This window comes from Anomalospiza imberbis, chromosome 6 (assembly GCF_031753505.1).
Source record: "Anomalospiza imberbis isolate Cuckoo-Finch-1a 21T00152 chromosome 6, ASM3175350v1, whole genome shotgun sequence".
In the NCBI taxonomy this organism is placed as follows: domain Eukaryota; kingdom Metazoa; phylum Chordata; class Aves; order Passeriformes; family Viduidae; genus Anomalospiza; species Anomalospiza imberbis.
Window position 1 is genome coordinate 41,177,162 of NC_089686.1, and position 17,542 is coordinate 41,194,703.

Sequence of the window (17,542 nt, forward strand, 5' to 3'; positions counted from 1 at the left end):
CCTCTGCTGTAGCCAAAAATATATTAATTGGGAACAAAACACCTCCAAACTGGTCAAAGTCCTTCTGTCCCAGAAAGCAATGAATAGCTGTATCAGTGATTTACCATATCCTTCCAATAAGTATTGATAATTACCTCCTTCTCAGCTCCCCAGATAAATACAGTGGATGGGATCTGTGTTGATGAGTAAAACCTTCCTATTTTGGACAACCTTGTTATCCAAACCTTTTCATTAATTTATCAAAATCCACAGCTAATTTTGCTTGCCTGTTTCTACCACTCCTGTGAGAAAACTTTTCCAGAAGCCTACACCTGTCTTGGCTAAAGCTCTCCCCTAATTTTGAGCTTACATATTAAGGTCACAAATTGAAAGTACAAATTAGGAAAAAATCAATAAAATCTCAAAAATAAAGCTATACCCTTCTGTCTCAGGACATTATTAATGGGCAACTAAGTAAAATTATGTTGTGAGGACTGACTGCAGAAATGCCCCCTGCTCCAGCATATATTTCCTACTTTGATGTTTTCCAAGCCACACTGACGTCATCTACCTGGAGTCCTGCCCAGACTGACGCATGCAGTTTCTACTGTCATCAGTGAGAATTCCCATCGTGTACCAGGGCCTCTGTACAGCCCTGTAGATCTGACACTGCCAGTACGGCACAGTCAGGGTACCACTGCAAGCATGGGCACACTCCTTCTTGCCTGGCATGTGCCAGAATTCTCTTCTGACTCTAGAGCTGGGATGTTTGGGGATGGGATTCAGAGGGGACAAATCTCCAAACATCTGTACTGTAGAATGACATGTTGATACCACTGCAGAGCTAATCTTAGAAGAGCAGGAGGAAATCCAGTATTGAACTAACGTAACAAATGTATTGGGGTGTTCCAAAATGACAGCACTATAACTTTCTCCAAGTAATAGCTATCTACCACGTAGCCAATAACACCTTTTTCTTACAAAATTCCTTAGACATATCCAGCCATCACTACAGAAGTTCAAAGGCATTGGTATGAACACCAGGATTAAAAAATGGGAAGAAAAAAGAATTGGTGTGGCCTTGCACTGTATTGTTTTCTATACACAGAAAAGTAGTATGGCTCTTTGAGGTGCTGGTCAGAAATGTATAAGCCTTGATCCATTTCAATCAACTAGATAAATGCATCTATCTCTTGCTATACCAACCACAATATACAAACCTTTCTGACATAGATCAGGGACATCAGTGACAAGGAACAAGACATAGCATTCAGAAATCAGATATTTAATGGCCAGTAATCCTATCATAATAGTTACAAAATAATGTAATGATGAGCCAGAGTAAACAAAATATATGAACAAAAATGGCAAGGAAAAAAAGCAATTAGAGTCTTGGGCTTGATCCAGCTCCCTTTTGCTGTGGGAGTTCTGATAGACTATTACCCCTATGTAATTAGAGGTTTAGGCTTAATCCAGTTCCCATTTCCTTTGGGGGAACTGGGATAGGCCCCTATGCCCTAATTTTCTGCTGTCCTGCCCCTTGTATACTCAGCTCTGTATCAGCACCTGTTTCACCATGCTGGTACTCTGTATCGTATTAGGGAATCACATTTACAGACTCAAGTAAGAAAATAGTGCAAAATAATCATCTTTCACACTCACTTTGCATGGGCCTAAATTATTATATTAAGCAATAAAAAAATGAAGTCTTTATTTATATTCAAGGTGCTGGAAATACTTTTATTTCCGTTGCCATTATTTTAAAAAGTCCTGGTTCTTTGGAAAACTATGTTAAATGCTCCCACTTCAGGAAGGTTACTTCACTTAACAAATTAAGTAGACAGAACAACTGATGAATATAATCTCTCACTTTGGCTCACCAGACAGCTCAAAGTGCCTGTAAAACATTTAGTAGGGATGCAATTTCCAAACTTGGCATCAGAAATCTAAAGGTTTGTATTTCTAAGCATAAGGCAAAAGCAAACAAAAAAGAGCTCTTAAAACCAGTCTTGGCCATATTCTGCATTCCCCTAAGAAACAAAGGCCAGCTTTCTCACAGTGTTGTCATTTTGATCTTTTTTTTTTTTTTTTTGGGGGGGGGGGGGAATGTGTGTATGAATGAGAGAAAATACAATCAGTTTTGTGCAAGAATACGGACATTATTATCTTGATAAATTAAAATATCTTTGATGTTGGCAATCATTACTAACCTTGATGTTGTCACAAGCACTCAGTGGTCAGCATTCTGTACACTAAGAATATGCTAAATGTCTGCAAACTAGTAAAAGTAAACTTCCCTTGTATACACTCTTCTGCACAGAGTTATTCACCTCTCCAGATCAGACCGAAGCAGGTTAACCATATCTACATGAATGCATGCATACATATATTACAGACATGCACAGGTCCTGACTAGAACATGTAGAACTCAAATGAACAAATATATGCATTGACAAACACAGCTAAGTGAGCATTGTTATGACTTCCACCACCTTGGAGGAACTGGTGAAATGGATTGGCCGCATGTCCAGACAGACACACAGAAAAATAAATACAGAACACTTCACTGACACACAGACACACATGGAGAGGACACACGCAGTCACAGTCAGAGAGCATATACATTATGAAGGCATTTGCACCCTGGCTACATATCCCCACATTACTGTTTGTCTGACCAAATCAGCCTGGAAATTTATTTGAGCTTGAACCATCTTTCTTTTCTTTCTTTTCTTTCTTTTTTTTCACAGAGGGACATATATACATACATATATAGTTTCAAAGCTACTGATTCCAATAAATGCATGCACACTTTACTGTGTACATACCAGCATTTACACACATTCCAGAGAGAAATCCCTATTTTCCAGAAAAAAATCAGCTATTTTCCCCTGTCAGGCTCTTTCTCTTTATAAGCTGGTGGTGTTCAGCAGTAAGTGGGAAGGGAGAAGCAAAAATATCAGCTATTAAATAATAACTACTTGGATTACATTTATAAAGATAATTTATTCCCACTTTACTTCTTAAAGTTTTATTTCAAAGTATGGCTTTCCCTCTACAGCCTTGTCATGAAAGATCTGACTTGGAAATCTAAGTATGGAAGAGCAGAAATAATGAATCTTTTGGTTAGCTCACATAAATTTGAGTAAAGGAAATGTGCTGATGCCTTTCCTCTTCTTACTGATACAGTGCCATACATGTATATATCTCAATACAGGTAAAATATTTAAAACATTGGTTCCTTAGAAGCTAATATTCTAAATTAGACTAATCCCAAACATACCTTGGGGGGCATGAAGCAAAGGGAGGAATAGAGTAGAGATGCTTGAGCAATGCAAGGGTTTTCTACAAGAAGACAGCCAGTAGTTGCTGTTTGGTTCCACGTAGTCCTTGCCATTTTATTTCATCATCTCCTTTTCAATGTGTTATTGTGGGCATTTCACTGGTAGATCTCCTCTGAAAGGACTTGCAGAAGAAATTTGTCCTGAGGAATCTGCCGAAAAAGACAGTATCTGAATAGCAACATTAACTGAGGGTTGGTGTAATAATTTTGAGAATAGAGGCATCCTGGGAGTCAGTGCAGAGATGACAATGAATGAAGAGGACAAAGCAAGGAAAACAAGTTAGAGGAGCTAAGTTAAATTCTTTAGAAAGCAAAACTTATGGTAAAGACTGAGGTTAACAGTCTTCTCCTCATGCTGGTATAGAGGTCACATCAACATATTTTTCTCTGCAAGACACTGGAGCACTTACTGAAGGTCTCCTATGAAAAGACTTCTTAAAAGAAGACTGATATCACTGGGGAGGTTATAAGCATTGCTGTCCTTCTTATAATTACTAGCCAACACTAAAACTGTTGTGGATGCTCTTGGAAAACCAGTTAGTCTCACTGTGGTAGGACTGTACAGTGCCGCAACAACTGGCTGCCTCTACTCCAAAAGTAAAGGCAAGGATAAACCCAGTCAGAGAAAGAGCTTGACAGGTGTAGTTATGGTACTCAGTATTGACAATAAGTATTAACTCAGGGCCCACCGTGTGTTATTGGCAAAGCCACATCATAGAACTCTTTGGTGGTTTCTCATTTGTTAAACAGGGAAAAAGTTTTAGGTTTTTGTTGGAGCTTTTTTTATTACTTTTTTTCCCATTTAAATGGGATTATTCCTCAAGTAACCTTGGTAAAATGTTTGGGGATCTCCAAGCTAGCAGCACTATATAAATGACAAGAAACAGGCAGCAGGTGCTGTAGTATTTAAAAAGATAAATGCCCACACACAATTCACTGTCTAGATCACAATTTATACCAGTAAGTCCGTGTATGGTCTGGTACTCAGAGTTATCAGTCAGTATCAGTAGTCAATATAGATGTATACTGACCTATCTTAGTCAATATAGATGTATGTTGTTCTCTCAGATGAATAAGACAAGTTTCTTCTAACTCCCTTTATCATCAATTATTAAAACCTGATGCTGAAAGGAAAATACTTGTTAAAACAGAGAAGTTTTAGGGATGTCAATGATAAATCAATATTTTAATTGTATGTATGGGTATTAAAATACATGTACATGTGTAAATAAAAAGAAAACTTTAGTGGATCATACTGACTGTAATGAATAAGGTTGTTGATAGTTTTTAAAATATTAATAGAGCTTTTAAATATTAGGCTTTTCCAGCAGGATCCACTGGTGAGATGTACTGTCTGGTATGCCCTGGACCAGAATTATCCTTACACACATGCAGTTCACAAACATTACGCAGTGTGCTATAAGCTAATTATTTTCTTGGCTGCAGCTCACTCTCTAAGCCTGGGCATTTAATTGTAGAGGGAATTCCTGTACATATGTCATTTGCAAAGCACCACAAGATCCTTTGGGTTGAATGTGCAGTGATAGCTGTACACCAAAGGAGAAATTAATAACAGAAGGGTTATACTTCTGTAGTATTTGATTAGCTAAAAAGCACTAATTTCAGAGATAGACTTTAGTTGTCTTCAGCTGTAAAATAATTGCATGTACCTATGTGTGGTAGCACATGTTACAACACTTCCATATTTTAGGTTTTGCTGTTGGAACTCCCTCACAAAATTTCCAGGTAAAATTATAAAGAAGATATACCGTGGAACGTATTGTAAAGCATAATTGTTATAGTGCTTGGTTGAAGTGTCTTGGAAAAACCCTGAAGGAAACAGGGAGAGAGATGTGCTGGATGTTGTTCTCGGGAAGGGCTCAACACAATCCTGAGGAATCACTGAAGATGCAAAGAGGTTTTTAGTCTTGTTCATTGGCATTTAAAAAACATATGAGCTAAGCAAGTCAAGGAATTACATTTCTGTTAAAACTGAAGGTCCCTACATTGTAGTTATATGTTTTTGATGCTCCTTGAAAATACGTACATGCTCCTAATTTCAATCCTATTAACTTAGCAGTAAGGAAATTTACATCAATATCTTCCTGTCTAGGTAATTTAATTCCTCTTTTAAAAATAAATTCAAATTAGCAACAATAAAAGAAAACACAAAAACTTGTTGAACTCAAGTAGTTACCATAAGCACCTCCCCCAAACCAATCAGGCATTGTGCACAGTTATTGTTTCTTGAGGAAAGAGATCCTGAGAAAGGGGGCCAATGCCTGTTCTCACAAAAACCTATACTGTAATTCCCTTTGGCTAAAAGGAGACTGGGGCAGAAGAAGGGGGACACTCGATAACAGGGCAAGGTGCACTAACACATGCCACGTGGGGAGAAGGGCTACGACAAAAGGTGGAATATTTTAGGCCAGCAGCACCGACACTACCAGAGTTGCTGGGAATGCTGTATTCAGTCTCATCGCTGAACACTTTTAAAAAGAAGAAGCTGAATTGTGAATCGTGACGAGCTTAAAGACACATGACTGCCTCAAAGCACAAATTTCTTAACAATTTCAGTAATCATTTTGTAATAAGTTTTGTCACTCTTTTCAGTCTCTCTGACTTTCAGGTCATTATCAGCATTCAGCATTGCAGTCCAGGTCACCAATCTAAAATGAAGAAAACTCATTTTCTAGTACTTGTTAGTTCTCATCCTTTTAATTACTGTGTACTAGAAAAGCCCTGATTTTGTTTTGGATAACAAATCATTCAGAGGAAAGCTGAAATCCAAAAATATAAACAAAAACACTGTACATTTCAGGAAGAAGTTAAATGAAATACCTCTATTTCAGTTGTTTTATTTCTAAAGAAAATCTTAAACCATCAAATTGTAACGGAGGGTACCGTTTTGACAATGCTAAGGTAGTCATTGTATACTTGAGAACCAGAAGAAATTTTAGTAAAGTACGAAACCATTTTAGTAATACAGTGCTTTAGGAACTCAGTTTTAATTGGAAAATTGTAAAAAATAAACAATTGTGTCATTAAATTATGTTATCCCCCCCAAGCCAGAAAAGGAATACATGAAGAGCTCTGTGCCTATACATAATGGGATCTGTTGTCCAGCCACCACTGAAATGAGGCTGAAATTGCACAAATAACCTTTGTAAGTACGACATTTGAATGCCAGCTAAGCTACCAATATGAAATCAGTCCATGCACATATGGACCACCAGTTGCAAGCACTATTCATGTATCTTGCATGAAATGAATCTGTCAGTCTCAATTCATGTGCCATGTCTACATCATAAAAATATACCCTTAAACATTACCTTTCTTGTTGGGAGTTTCAGCAAAGACATCAAAGGAAGAAGGAGACACAGGAAACAAACCTCCTTTGAACCCCTAAGGCATGGCACAGAGGAACAGCATGGGAGAACCAATTCTCAGGGCCAATGAGAAGGGAACGATGCAGGAATGGGCCCTCGTAAATCTTGTAACTGCAGCAGATCATAAATCATGAGCTATAAGCTGTTCTGGATCTACCTGGTGTCTGCAGAGGAGTTTAAACTAATGACTGCCAATAGTTGCATTTTCAAATGTGTATCCCTAATGCTCATGCATAACAGCCTTCAAAAGTGAATTTTTGTTCAAAGTTCAAATTGCAATCCATTTTTTTAACATATCCAAGTATAAAAATTTGTAATTTTTTGAAAAAAGCCATCCAGCTGCAAATTTCAGACCAGGACCAAGTCACTCATATAGATTTGGGGGTTTATTCAAATTGTGTCACAACTCTGGGGTTACACTTCTACTGTTTGGGGAAATGAAGGGTCTGTACAGACCTCTTCCAATCAGAAATATCGGAAGTTCAGAAATATCAATCAGAAGGTGGCTAAATATTTGTAAGTGGTGTTGTGCGTTTTGGGTTGTTAGCTGGCAAGTTATTTCCCCACAATGCAATTAAAAGATTTATCTTCTTTTTTTTTTTCAAAATGTCAATGAGCATATTTTTTTCACAAATTATTGAATGAGTAATTGCCAACATACTTCTACCCATGAGATTGCTCACAAGCTACTCACTAAAATGACTGTTTTGTGTATTTTGGGAATTCACCACTCATAAATTAGTATTTATAGGGGGTTGTTGGTCACCCCCAATCACCTGACATCTTTTTTTTTACACTTGGCTGGTAAACTTACAAACCATCAAAGGCTTCCCTAAAAACTGCATACAGACTTCCAGTTCAGGCATTCATATGGATACAGAAATGCATCATTGCATGTGACAGTTTTTCTGCAGAATGTCATCTAATGAATGTTTGTGGAAAGTGAAGGAATTGCCTCAATTACCATCAAAACAAATAGTTATATTCAAACAAAAGTTCACTTTTTTCCCAACAGTCATCAGTCTTTATGTACTAACCTCCATTGACAGAATACATTTCCAGATTTTACAGATGAATAGAACATTTGTTAAAACTACTCTAAAATTCTTCATTTAGAACATAATAATTCCAGTGCCGTATATCCACAGAAGCCCTAAATATACAGCATAATAAATAACCATGAATATTACTTAATACCATTTAAAGCGTATCTGAATTTGGATCCATCTGCCTTGTACATGCCCCCCTTCAAGGGTGTGTTTGTTAATCATAAAACATTGCAAACTCAATGCCATACCTTCTAACTCCCCCACAGGTTTCCCATTGATTTAATCATATAGTGACACTAGTGGAGGCTCCTCCATAAAAATATAGCACAGTGTTCTGAATAGTTTCCAAACAACAAAATCCAGTTCACTTTGCTAACTCATTGAAATAAGCAGACTAGATCCCATGAGTTAAGCAAACAGTATTTGTCCCACAGAATATTTCACTCAAATATCAGTGAAACAGAAAACCTCAGAATAGCAAAAATACCCAAGATATTTTGTTCACTTATCCAAGACAGCTGTAGGAATAGATACACTCATTTGAGAATGTAGACACAACCTCAATAGGTGACAATGAATCTTCATGTCCCTGTATCATCACTGATTTGCCCAGAATATATCAGCATTGAATTAAAATATTATCTTTTATTTCAGATTTTGACCTGTACCTTTGTAAAATATTATTAACAAGAATTTTAAAGTCTTCTGAGTTAACAAAATAACTGCCAGAATGAAACCTCTTCTCGTTGGCTAACAGTGTGCCTCCTAGACCACAACCAACAAATGGTCTGACTCAGTGAGCAGAAGCCTGGTTAACATGCCTGGCCAAATTCAACCAGAGCTTGCATCAGAGGATGTTCCAGAATGAAGACGTACCTTGAAAGATTATACTGGCACAAAATAATTCTGGTGGTCTTCTGAGGAGCCTACAAGGGATCAAAATAATCTGAATGCTCAATCAAAAACTTTTGACCAAGTGCATCCTTTCAGTAGAACCTGCATTACAGGGTCTCTGTGGATCATGGCAGCAAGCTACGAGTCATAAAAAAATACCTGAGAAGGTATTAAGCAATTTATTGTCCGCCTTCAATACCTTGGGGCTTTAGCAAGGGTTTTATAATAAATCATGTCCTTTGTGGTGGCATTAGAGTTTCTGGCAACAGATGCACAGGGACTACAGTGAATGTGGCACAGGAATAAAAACAGCAATGCCTTTCTGGCCTCACTGGTCACTCCCACAGTGCACATCCTTGCAGTCCTACTACATTACAAAAGAAACTGACATTTATTAATTAAAACAAATAATATTTATAGAATCCCTTTCCCTATCCTTGGGGAAATACAAATTCAAACACAATCAAATACAATCACAACAGCAAACTATTAAACAGTTGAAAATAGGATGCTTTTCCAGCATTCATCAGAATAAAATCTCAGGTTTGAGTGAGAAGACAAAGGCATTGACAAAGAGAAGGAACTGCAGCCCTTGTAAAAAGGATCAACCCTTCCATCTTGTTGCTGTGGCAAAGGCACCCACAATTCACCTGCAAGCCTGCTGGCTACATCTTTCTGAAACATTAAGTGGTGCCAGGGACACTACTGTTGGTATCTCTTCTCCAGTTTCTTGAAGAACCCTGGCATGGCTGAGGCCAGGACCAAACAGCACTCTCCAAAACAGCTCCTGGGTGAGGACTGAAAGCTACCATGAGCTAGAGGCTGTGTTCAAGAAACATTTTGCATATGCATCCTGTCTTGGGCGATCAAGACAGCTTAGTAGTATGGATACTGGATGTTTTGTGCCAGTTGACCTCGGTGCCAGAGAATGGTCCAGGATGCGTATCATTCACTAGCATGGACACAGACACTGATGTGAGCCTTCAAGATACATGGTGCCAGGTCTGAGGTGTCTTCCCAGTGAGCTGCCAGTTTCCTCTTCTTTAAGGATTTTAAAGCTATATGTCTAGAATTTGAAAGAATGTAGATGTAAACTCTGTGGCAACTTTAATCTCCTAGATGGTTTTTGAAGATAACTGTATTCTAGTAGTTCCTTTCTCTGCTGACCTGATAACATCAGCACAGCTCCCAGACTTCAAATGTTTCATGGCTTGGCACCATGAGCAGCCAAAACCCTGTGTATACAACTAGTAAAGACAGCTACACAGTTCTAGGGAAGCTGGGGATGGGGTGGTAAAAAAGAGTTTCAGAAAATGCATTTCCCTTGCCCTTGTTGGTGGCCAGAAGTGCTCCAAATTTTACAATTTCCCACCATTACTCTAGCAGACTTCTTCCTCCTCCTCCTCAGTAAACTCTTGATGCTGAGAAAAGCTTTTGTCCCTAGAAGGTCTAACAAAACTGAGGTGCCTAGAGGACATTGTTGAGTGACTTTGGGTACTCTGTTTCTGCATCACTGATAAAGCCAGGGAAAGAAGATGTAGAAATGCAGATAGGATCGGGGTGAGCTATGTACCACTACCACTGGGATTTACCGATCATCACTGCAAAGGAATCATTAATAAACAATATATACATTTAAGATATAATTTCCATCCACTGGAGAAAAAAACATCCAGACAGGACAAGAGGAAATACTTTTCAAGGCTGAAATTTCTCTGATTTTACCCAAGAATAGAACCTCTATAAGAGCAAGTACATGTGAAAGCATAGAAAATCACAAGCAAGGCACAAGCCTTCCGTGGCCATGGGGACAGGCCACCATAACCAAGTAAGTGTCCAGTTTCTGAATTTCTAAAAAAGAATATGGAAAGCTTGAAGCTTGATTTATTCTGATTTATTTGTGATAAAAAATGTACAAATAACTGTACCCATTTGTAGACACCTTATTTGAATGTTTACATGAGATAAAAAATGCATACTGTGCTTTATTATTAGCCAAGCTGTTTTACACATATATATCCAGATGGGTTCCTGTTCCTTATGGCTTGTACTCTGCATGTATATTTGATAGAAGAAGATGGAAGAGAATGCAACAATTCATTTTGAAAAGACAAATAAGTCTCTGCAAGTAACCATGTTGGTCAAAAATGTGGCACTTTGCTGCTCTGCTAGGGGTTATCTAGCAAAGAAAGAAAAGCAAAGAAAGAAAAGTTATCTATGAACAGTTACCAAAAGTATGGCTTTCATGTCCCCTTATGGAGAGACATGGTATACATCAGATGTCCTGCCCAGGTAAGTACCTCTGTATTATAAAGGTTTAGTCATAACACACTATAAATATTTATTCTAAAGCAAAGATGCCACTGGTTGAGTTAGTTCTAACCAGACTAGCAATTTTTGTAACACTTAACCACTGATGACCCTGCTTTGGGTTTTTAAAATATCTTTTGTTCCTGTGATGATGCTGCTTTTTTCAAGGTGGGCAAAACTCTGCACTGAGATCAAAGTGATTATGGGAGATATTCTCAACAACAAGCACAGGACCAGGAAGGAAACTGCAAGCCAAAGCAGTAAGTACCACTGCCAAATCTTGTAGAGACTGACTAGGGAGTGAGGTAAGGCCTGACAAAGATGGCAGCCACACAAACTCCATGATGGACACCACCATGTCATGCAGTATAAAACTAGCAGGCAGCAAGTATGATTTCCATTACCTAGCATCCAAACCCACGTCTAATCTAATGAATAACAAAAGCTTGTACTAGGAGTTTTTAAGAAGGAACAGGAAAAGAAAAACAATGAGCTCATGCCTTCTGACCTTGCTTGTTTTTAGCTTGGTTTCCTATGGCAACAAGGTTTGTGATCATGCTGGGTGTGTGCATGTGTATTTGTGCATGGACAAGACAGACAGAAAGTGACCATAACAGTGGTCAATAACTGCTGAATGCACTGGCAGTTTGTAGTCAGCCCTGGCACTTCAGTACAGGTCTCAATGGTAAGTGAGTTCCTGCAAGTTTTGTGGGAACAAGTGGCCAGCAAGACTTACAGAGACATGTAAATGTTCCAGGTTGGACAAAAAGGCTGCACTGTGACTGCCTTATTAGGCACTGGAGAATCCACACAAGAGAGGGCAGCTATGAATGGCCCAACTGCAGGAAAAGCATCTGTCAAAATTTACAGCAAAGATGAAACAATGCCAGGAAATCAGCTTTTTCAGATCTGGTGCTACTGTACATAAGACATTCAGGCAACATTCCTTTTCCTATCTTCCCTGGTGAAAGGTACAGGAACATCCCCATTGCTGGTCTTCAGGAACCTGATACTGATTAACAAAAAGGAGATAAGAACTTTCAAATTGGATTTTTTTTTAAGACTGTCAAATGTCAACAGCCTCATAAATAAAATATTGTGCAGGACAAGTAAGAGTCAAAGATTTGATGACCGCCTTCAAAGGGCCAAGAAACATCATAGGCAGCTTAGCTGGGTCCTCTAAAGACTTCTGAGAAAAAAATGATATTGTTAAGTGTCTGCCAGATAAATGACAGTTAATTTCTGGTCAGTGTGGTTTGGGAAGACCCACCAGAGCCTTTCCACTTACCCTTGTACACAGCCTTCTGACACAACAGGCTGCCTTCTTTCTTCTCCTCAAGAATTGTAAAAAATGGAGAGAGACCAAATCACTATTCCAGGCAGGACCCTTCAGAAACTATCAGAAACCAAAATATTCAAATGGCATCACCAAGCTACACTCATAAAAGAAGTGAAGGAGAATAAAAGTATATATGCCAATATCCCCAAACTGGTAACCAGCTGCCTAGGATCAGTCTACCCAAAACTGTGCCTGCTTAGTGAAGCCTTTATTTTGCTGAAATATGTTTAATGTAATTACTACATACCATTTGAAAAAGAGATGTCTGTCCAGTTTTATACTGGAAATCTGGAAGACCCTGGAGGAGCACCTGGACATCCTGCTTACTAATGCTCTATTTGAATCCCAGAACCTAGCAATTCATTTGGGTAATTCATATTTACAGGACAGAGGAGCAAAGCCATTACATAGCATTTTGAAGAGGGAATGATGGCCGGTATTCCTGTCACTCATTTTAGCAGACAGTCTTCTGTACTATGAAGTTCTACATGTGAGTAAATTCCCTCTATTCTGTAAAAGCCAAAATTGCCATTTGTCATTGCTATGTACTATTCAATAGCTATCGTGTTTAACTCCAAAGAGACTGCTCTCTATGCCTGATGAAATCATCTCTCTATACATTGGCAGATCAATTTGGGATCCTCTGATCTGGAAGTCACTCCAGATTCATCTGAAAATAGTCTTTTTGGTTTGGTTCCAAGTCAGATGTGAGATGTTAAAATCTTCCCTCTCTATGCCATCAGGCAATATATGAGTATATCTAAAGGCAGAATTTGACTCTCATAGTTTTTCTTAATTTCACTACAGTAAAAACAGTATTTTTAAAAAACTTAATTACCATTTCCCAGGTAGATATATTTGTCATATTAGCAAACATGGCTTCTAAACATTGATTTTTCTTTTTTCCTTATTTGACTATATCCTCAGATCCCTCTTCTCTCATTGCACAGGCTTCTGATTACATTTTAAATATTCTCCAAGTCGTGAAATACTCTCTTTATGTACCTCTGTCCTTCTGCTTTTACACCATACCCCTCACATCTAAAACTGATACTAATCCCATTAAATTAAGTACGAGCAGTATTAAGAACTAAGCAAGTAGCTTTTTCTTAGGTGGTTTTTAATTTGTGGCTGCAGTTTAGAAGGGGTGTGGTGAAGGGGGAAAATGGCCTAACTAATCAAAACAAATTTCTTAGTGAAAAAACACAGCAGTCATAACAACTTATATATAAAACCCAAAAGGCTGTTAATTTGATAGCATCTTTAAAAAGCCTTTTGATCCCCACAAATTTAAGAAACTGATTCCTGTTTATGCAAATTTGTCAATTAGATATCATAAGATAAGAAGATTTTAAAATGTTTGAATATTACCTAAAATTAAACTAAATCAGGACCAAAAGTTTCAACAATCACAATGGTTAGATTTGATTAAGATACCAGGTATTCAGGCTAACTTTATCTTATGGTATCAAACCAGGCAAACAGCTTCATTTGTGTTACGTGTCCCAAACAATCCATTTCATGATATATACTCTCATATTTCTTGATGATCCTAGAAGGCATGTGTAATTAAAAATTAAACTTGGTATCTGTAGCCCTTTCCTATCATTTCCTCCATCCAAATATCTGCAGATCCCAAGCCTGCAAACACGTAGTTGTTTGAGGAGCCCTGCTGCCTTAGACTACTCACAAAATTAGACTTACTCATACGTACAGAAGTGTTTATAGCCTCAGACCTGAACCCTCAAGCTTGCAAGAAAGACTAACCCAAATACTGACTGCTCAAAACAAGACAACTTCAGCATACAGTATTTAGTGTTTTGAGTAATGAAGGTAAAGTTACAGAGGGGAAATTCTCATTTGAAAGGCAAGATATTTCTAAGGAAAATATTAGTACTGTATGTAGAAATAGATGATTAGAATCTTACTGAAATGAAAACCTATTTCATATACTGTCCAGAAAAAAACAGCAAGTAAAATATAATATAATAAGCAATAATTGGGATGGTCAACAATAAGTGACCAGTAAATAAATTAGGGTTAGTAATCAGTAGTTTAAATGGAGGGGAAAATAAAAATCCAGCCTTTGTTCTCTAGAGGAAGATGTTTTTATATTTTTAATTTCAAAATAAAAGAGAAAAATGGCTGTTACTATGGAATAAATACCAAAAGAGGATTAACACTTATTTTTAATACCCATATTTACTTAAAAACATGTATATTAACAGATGAGAGTGATAAAATGGCAGTATGCTCTTCTGACAATTTTTTTTTTCTGATCCACGCTTGTTTAACATTTAGTTTCCACTACTACTGCAATGGAATTATTTTCCTTCCTATTTGGGCTTACATTCATATTAAAAAAAATCATCCTAAACCTGCTTTTTCAGTTGTAGATGTGCAGAAGAACTTCTGTTTACATATCACTGAGCCAAAACCTGCTTCCTTTCTGTATCTGAATTGTCCATTTGAGGCCAATGGGCTAGGTCCTGCTAACAAGTCATAGCAGCAGATTCATGGGACAGGGCAATATGGATTTGACTGTTACCTAAATATGCAATTAGTTTTTGTTTTACTTCTGCTCTTTATATATCAATAGCCCCCTGACTAGCTGTACAAAGAATAACAGAGTAAAGGTTTAATTTATTTTTTTTAATTCTCAGCATCATTATAAATTTGGATAATTTTTGTTTTTTCAAAAGAATGTAAAGGAATAATACTGCTGGATGAAAAGGCATAGAGGAATAATACTCAAGGCTAATTTTTAATGCAAGTTTCTGCTCTGGCCACTCAGATAAATCCTTTCATTTGCTGGAAACAAGACTGTGGTAAATGTATAAAAAGTGAGTTGCATTTGGCCTTGACACACATGGGCTTGGAAACTGTATCATGCCTAACAGACACTTATCTTTTGCCCCCCTACAAAACATTCTCTTGCTTCCATGTTGGACCCTTGAATAAGCAAATACAACGTAAAACTTTCATTACAGTTTACTCATACTAGGCAAATATGCTTCTAAAACAACTACTTAAAAACATCTTCAAGGTCTCAATTACAACACTACCTAACATTAGAATAAATAAAACAAAGCTGTTAAAATAGTTCTTCAAATAGGAAGTCAAGCCTGCATTTATCATGCATCCAGTACCTTTAATTTCAAAAAGAGCCCTCAAGTACTTTTGTTATCTTTTGGATGTTTAACTTTTCAGCATATAGTTTGCTTCATTTTTGTTCATCCTCACTAGACAGATTAGCTCAATCCTTGATACACCAGGTACTGAGGCCGGCTGCTGGTTCAGCTGACCAGTATTGGCCACCACAGCTCCAAGGGAGTGACTTCACACGTTACACACCTGCCTGTTTACAAGACTAAAACCCTCTAAAGTTAAAAACTATTCAGGACAAAAGATCAGGCCCAAATATATTCCATTTTTCTTTTGACTGAGATTTTCTAACAGGCTGAGCTGCTGTTGTGGCAGGGCAGTGGGTACACCAGCAGAGCTCTGTCTGGTGGCAGAGCCACAGGTGGCCCCAGCAGGATGGTGCATGTCCCTTCTCCTGCCCACTCACTCTGTCTGACATGCTGCCACAGCCTCACGTGTCTGCTGGACTAAGGGAGTGAGGGACTGACTGCACATATGGGTTTCAGCCTGGGCTGATGCTTAGATGACCAAATACATTTCATCATGCTCTATTAGCACAATTTACATTGTTCAGAATGCCCTTAGATCCAAAATCTTCTATTCACTCACTGACTTTCTGTTACTCAAATTCCATATTGTTGAGGGCTGCTAGAAATGACAGAGAAACAAGCTGACTTGTTTCCTTCCTGACACCTTTTCCCAAAACTCCATTAGACCTAACTGGGGTTACCTTTTGGATACCAGAAAGCAGTACCTCATTTATTCTTAAGGCTGATAAAGAAATAAATGCTGTATAGTTTGGGGACCATCTATAAAGTTAGAAAACAATTGCCTAAAATGTCAAACTAGGCTCCTAAACTAGGCAGCAGGAAAGGCAAGCCAATACAAAAAACCACTGTAAATCAAATAACAATTATTTACTATAATACGCAACAGATACTACACAGATACTACAGCCACCTATGAAAAAAACACTATTTTTAGCTCTGTAATTAAGCAAGTGGACTTAAGTGTAATTAACCAAGTGGTTAAGAAAATATGGATAATGAAGTTAGCAGGTATTGGCCCATATTTGCTTTACCACTATGGAATGGGGCAAAAAAAAAAAATCTCTTCTGATGTGTTAGACACTTCAAATATGTGTTCTTAACTTCTCAGTCCCTGTGCCAGGGACATTACAGTCTGACTCCAAATAAAAATCGTGACATGAAGTGATCACCAAAATAATTTTGACCTTCAAGGACAAATGAAAATGGAAAAAACCAGGAAAAATTAATCCGCCATTTTTCCCACTGAAGGTTAGATGATGGCTATCCCCTAGACATAAAATATATATATAAATATATATATATACACTTGAGCATAAAGAGGAGACCTCTGCAACATAACTCCTCCCATGTTTTACCTCATGGACATGTGCCTATCTAACACATGCACAAAGCCAGAGTAAAACTATACAAAACATAGGTTTTTTTTCTGTAGGATGATACATGAATAAAATGTACACAGTTACACATGCACACACAGAAATTTTGACAGCTGTTACCCTCAAATAAACAAGGCTAGTGAAGGGACTGATGCAATTCTTATTCAGTTAAAAAACAGCCCTTAATTTCAGTGGGATTTGGATCAGATTTGGTTAAACTTCATAAGGACTAGATATGCACTTTATAGACAGGTATGATCAAACATATTTTTAAAGCAACTGTTTGTGAAATTCTTCTCCAGCATAGCTGTTTCACTGCATAGGAGAAATATACTGCAGTTTCATGAACAAATTAAAATTCTGTGGTTCTAACCAAATGCCTTAAAAACAAATTACTTAAGGACAGATTAATTTGATTCAGTTTGTAATTTTAAGTTGCTATATTTTTCCTGTATTTTAATGCACATGTGCCTACATATATGCACATATACCTCGTCCTCCACATACAGAGTTCTACTATACCAGTTTAAATCTATACAAGAAATTCTTCTAAAAGGAATGAACCAAGAGACTGATTTACTTAATAAGAGTGAAAAGCAATGACCATTATTTAACTGAGAAAATGTTAGCTAAAATTTCATCTGGAGTATAGGGGGTACAGGGGTACAA

General features: G+C 37.6%; 1 long non-coding RNA gene across 3 annotated transcripts in view; it reads right to left on the minus strand.

The window, feature by feature from the left end:
* Nucleotides 1-17,542, minus strand: part of LOC137475889 (uncharacterized) — a 60,954-nt gene that overhangs the window by 30,486 nt on the left and 12,926 nt on the right. For all 3 annotated transcript variants that reach the window (XR_011000109.1, XR_011000111.1, XR_011000110.1), the window contains exon 3: nucleotides 3,263-3,472. This is a non-coding gene — a long non-coding RNA (uncharacterized lncRNA). The remainder of the gene's footprint in view (nucleotides 1-3,262; nucleotides 3,473-17,542) is intronic.